This window comes from Fusarium solani, assembly GCF_023522795.1.
Source record: "Fusarium solani strain SB1 chromosome Unknown bctg00000011, whole genome shotgun sequence".
In the NCBI taxonomy this organism is placed as follows: domain Eukaryota; kingdom Fungi; phylum Ascomycota; class Sordariomycetes; order Hypocreales; family Nectriaceae; genus Fusarium; species Fusarium solani.
This window is the reverse complement of record NW_027072149.1, coordinates 1,041,514-1,047,599: the sequence shown is the minus strand read 5'-3', so window position 1 is coordinate 1,047,599 and position 6,086 is coordinate 1,041,514.

Here is a 6,086-nt window from a genome sequence, read left to right as displayed (position 1 = left end):
AGATTATAATTACTTTTTATTAAAACCTTTAATTAATAAATTAAACTATTATAATTAATACTTATTAATATTTTTTTTATATAATTAAGATAATTTTATTAAAGAGATTTATAAGCTTTATAAAGCGTTAAAAAATATTTATAATAAGTTATAAAAAATAATATTATATAAACCTATATAAAGTATATAATAAGTATATAGCTTATTAAATAAAAAGTTTAAATTATACTTATAATTTTTAATTATAACTTCTTTTTTTATTTAGCTATTTTATATTTAATATATATAATAAGTAAGTTAGGCATATAAACAAGTTAAATATTTTTCTTATTCTCTTAAGATAAAAACTATAATAAAAGTATTATAAATTATATAATTAATTAAAACTATTTATTATATACCTCCCTAGATATCTTGATTATTATTTAATAAGTCCTTAAACTATACTTAGGCTTATTATATATATTATATTATTAAATACTTAGCTTAATTAACTTTCCTTAATTATTACTGTTTAATAATTTTATTATTACTTATATATTTATATTTATTTAATTAATTAATTTTTTTTATTATACCTAAGGTGTAAAAGGTTTAATTCTCTTCTTAGCGGGTATTAAAGTTTATAGTTAAATAGTAAGCTTTAAGATTATAATTTCTAAGTTAAAAGAAATAAGACTAATTTCTTTAAAAGCCTTTTTAATATTTCTTTTTATTATAATAGCCTTATATATTATATAAAAAGCTAAAAAAAACTTAGTTTTTAAAATATAAGTTATAGAATATTTAATTAAATATTTTATTTATGTATAATATTTCTTAAAGTTAATAAATTAATAATTTTTATAATTATTAAAGATTAAAAGATAATAAAAATTAATTAATTAATTAATTATATATTCATTAAACTACCTAAGTTACTTAAGATTAATCTTATTATTAATTTAATTATTTTAAGTTATTATAATAATTTAATTTCCTAAGAGGTTATTTTTTTAATATTAATTAATAAAATAATATTAGCTTATATTAATAATAAATAACTAAATTACTTAGCTGTTTATATTAATTACTTATATAATTATAATTTACTCTTAGTTTTTAAGTAATATTAATTTTATCTTTAAATACCTTTTTAAGCTTATAATAATTATTTTACTTATAATTATATTTATAAGAAAGCTAATCTTATTAAAGTTATAAATATTATTTAATTAGATATTAGATTTTATAATTATATTTATTATATATTAAAATTAATTATACATATCAATTAACTTTTTATACTTAGCTCTTTAGTAATTATATTTTTAAAAAAAGAATTTTAATATTTAAATATTACTTAAAAACGTTTAAGGCCTAGTATATATTAAGTATTAATATATTGTAATTAATAAGAAATTCATTAATTCCTTCTTTTATATTATAAAGCTAAGGGGGAAATCCTTATAACTCTAAGTTAAGAATAAAATAAATAAGGATTTCTTTTTTTAAATTAATTAATATTATTAAGAGATAATATTAGCTTAGGCTTATAAGCTATTATAGCAATTAATAAGAGTATTATAATTAACTTAATAAATCTTTATAATATATTAGAAACTAAGTTTTAATTAAATTTAATAAGCCTAAAGGGTAAAAAAGATTTTAGCCTTATAATTATATTATAATATATTAAGTTATTAAGAATTATATAATTAAATAAAGAAAAAACTAAATAAGCGATTTTTAGCTAACTTACTTATATAGCTAACTTACTTATTATATATATTAATTATAATATAAATAATAAATTTAATTTTATTAAATATACTTTTTTTATTAAAGGCTCTTAAAAAGAAGTAAAAGAAATATAAATATTATATTTAAAAAGAAATTAAGTTCCTTAATAACTTAAGAAATAATAATAATATATATTTTTATAAGGCATTGCTTATTACTCTTAGTATTAATATTGAGACCTTTTATAATCTTAAATAAAAAAACTAAAAAAATCTTATAACTAGCTAGGATTTAGCTATATAGCTATAAGTATAATATTAGAAAATAAAGGCTATTAATATTATAGGTTTCAAAGGGATTAATTCCTAGAATTAGTATTAGAGTTTAAATTTAAAAAGTATTAGCGCTAAGGCTTAGCGCTAGACTTAGTAATAAATAAGAACTTATAAGATTGATTAATTAAACCTATTTAATTAAATATATAATATATATATCTTAGCTTATATAAATATATAAATAATAATAATTTTAATAATAACTTTTAAAACTTATTTTATATTTTAACCCTATTTAATAAGTTAATACGAAAGAAAATAAATATTAATTATTAATACTTACTTTCTTTAAGCTTTTATATTTTATATAAAGTCTTAAGCTTTACTTTAAAAAAAAAACCTTATATTTTTAATAATGTATATTTATTTACTTTTATTATATTATTATTTTATATTACTTAAAATAAATAATAAAATAAATTAATTAATATCTTAGTTATTTTAATAATAAACGCTTTATACTTAGAGCCTAGAGTTTTAATTACCTTAAATTAATAAGATATATTTAAATAATTAATAATAATTATTATTAAAATTACTATTAAAATTACTATTATTTATATATATATATAAGGTAAGATATATATATTATATATGTAATTAGATAAGTTTAATTAATTAAACCCATAGACCTCTATCTATTATTAAGTTTTAATTAAGTATTAATGCTTTTTAGATTTATAATACTCTTATACTAAGTCTAAGAATTAATCCCTTTAAGTAAACCTATAATACTTATAACCTTTATTTCCTAATATTATACTTATAGCTATATAGCTAGATCTTTATTAGCTATAATAAGACTTCTTTAATCTTTTTATTTAATATTATTAAAGGTATTAATATTAATAATAAGGGTTATAAGTTATATTTTATATAAATTATTATTTTATAAATCTTTAAGAAATATAATATCTTTATTAATAAGATTTTTATTTTTATTTCTTTTTAAGCGTCTTTAATAAAAAAAAGCTTTTTTTTAATAAAATTCAACTTTTTATTAATATTATAATTAAATAAAAAGAGATTAAGAAAAAAGAATATTTTAATTAAAGATTATAAGTTAAATATATATTAATTAGCTAAGCTTTATACTTAATTTAATACTTTAAAGGGCTTTATATAATATTATTTTTATAGCGTATTATATATATTTTTAATACCTTTATAAAGCTTATAAATTACCTTAATAAGGTTATCTTAGTTATATTAGAAATTATATTAATAAGTATTAGCTATATTATTTTATTTAATTAAAGGTTTCTATAAAAAGCTATTATAATTTTATTATTAATATATTATTAATTAATTAGCTAATTATAGATTAATTACTTAATTAATTATTTTTTATTATAATTAAACTTCTTTTAATAAAGATAATTAAAGTATAATTTTTTAGGATTTTAGCCTTTTTAAGTAATTAAGAATTATAAAGGTAATTAAAAAGTTAATATTAGAGGGGAGAGCTATTATATAAAATAGATTTTAACCTTTTTAGCTAATTCAGATATAACTTATTTAGTATAAATAAAGCTAGTTTTAATATATTATTAAAGCTATTAATAATTATATAAATAACCCTTATTAATTTAAGCCTATTAAGACCTTAGGCTTTAGGCATAAAGCATTTATTATTTAAATTATTAAGATATTAATTTAAATACTTTAATCTTTATTTTAAGTAAAATAAAGCCTAAAAATAATAATTAATAATAATATTAATTATATATTAAAATTAATTATATTTATAATAAATAACTTATATCTTAATTTATTAAAGAAATTAAAATCCCTTTTATATAATAATTATAATTAATAATATATTAATATTATAATTATAATAAGTATTATTATAAAACCTTTAATTAATAAATTAAAATATTATAATTAATTCGTATTAATATATTTCTTTATATAATAAAAATAATTATATTAAAAAAAATATAAGCTTTATATAAATATAAAAACTATTAATCAAAAGCTATATATGATTATATTAAATAAGAACTTGTAAATTTAAAAGTTATATATATTACTTAATAATATAATATTTATTTTCTTTATAATTTTTAATTATATTAATTTTTTTTTATTATTAAAATTATTATTAAAATTACTATTATTTATATATTTATATAAGCTAAGATATATATATTATATATTTAATTAACTAAGTTTAATTAATTAAACCTATAGACTTTTATTTATTACTAAGTTTTAGTCTAGCGCTAAGCCCTAGTATTAATACTTTTTAGGTTTAATAATAAAACTTTAATATTAACTCTAAGAACTAATCCCTTTAAACCTATAATATTAATAACTTTTATTTCTTAATATACTTATATATATAGCTATATAGCTAGATCTTATCTAGCTATAAAACTCCCTTAATCTTTTTATTTAATATTATAAAAGATATTAATATTAGTAATAAGAATAATAAGCTATATCTTATATAATTATATATTATTATTATCTCTTAAGCTATTAAGAAAATTAATCTTTTTCTAAGCGACATATTTATTTTTCTTTAGCTTCTTTTTAAGGGCCTTTAATTAAAAAAAGTTTTTCTTTAATAAAATTAAATTAATTATTTATATTATAACTAAGTAAAAAGAGGCCAAATAAAAAAAAGAAAATTATAATTAAAGATTATAAGTTTAACTTAAATCTTTTATTTAATAAGTTATATACCTATTATAATATTTTAAATAACTCTATATAATATTATCTCTTATAGCTTATTATAAATACTTTTTATGCCCTTATAAAGCTTATAGACCTCTTTAATATAGTTATCTTAGTTATATAAAAAGGCATATTAATAGGTATTAATTATATTATTTTAATTTATTAATTAAAAGTCTTTATAGAAAACTATTATAATCTTATTAATATATTATTAATTAATTACCTAATTATATATTAATTAATTAATTAATTATAGTTATTATTAATTATAATTAAACCTTTTCTTATAAGGATAATAAAAGTAATTTTAATCTCTTTAAGTAATTAAGAATTATAATAACAATTAAAAAATTAATAATAGAGGAAAGCTATTATATAAAGGGGTTAGACTTTAATTACTTTAGCTAATTAAGATATAAGCTATTTATTATAAATAGAGCTAGTTTTAGTATATTATTAAAGCTATTTATAATTATATAGATAAATTTTATTTATTTAAGGCTATTAAAACCTTAGGCTTTAGGTATAAAGTCTTTATTATTAAAATTACTAAGATATTAATTAAGATACTTTAATCCTTTTTTTAGGTAATATAAAGTAATAAAATAATATTAATTTTTTTTTACTTAGTTTTTTTTTATTTTAATATAATATAATAAATAAATTTAGTTTTATTTAAATAAAGCTTTTATTATTAAAATTCTTATAATAAAACTTAAAATAAAAAACCTTTTTATTAATAAAAAAGATTTATTTCTAAATAACTTAAAATATTATAAATATAAGATATATATTATAATACTTATAATTAATATTAAATTCTTTTATAATATTAAATAAATATATATAAAGTCCTATTATACTTAGCTAAGATTTAATTATATAACTTTAAGTATAATATTAAGAAATAAAAGTTATTAATATTATAAGTTTATATAAAAAATTAATTCTTAGAGTTAATATTAAAGTTTATTAATATTAAAAAGTATTAATATTAAGGCTTAATATTAAACTTAATTATAAATAAAAATTTATACTTTAAATTTATTAAAGTTATTTAATTAATTATATAATATATATATCTTAGCTTATATAAGTATATAAATACTAATAATTTTAATTATAATTTTAATAATAAAAGTCTTTATTATATATAAAATATTAATTTCTTAAAACCTTTAAGAGAGCTTAATATTAAAATTTAGTATTAAAATATAATTATATAATTATAGCATAAAGTTTAATTAATTACTTAGTTTTAATTTATTTTTAAATTATATTTTTATAATATAAAATACTATTTGTATTTTCTTTTACTTTAGTATTTTCTTTATAATA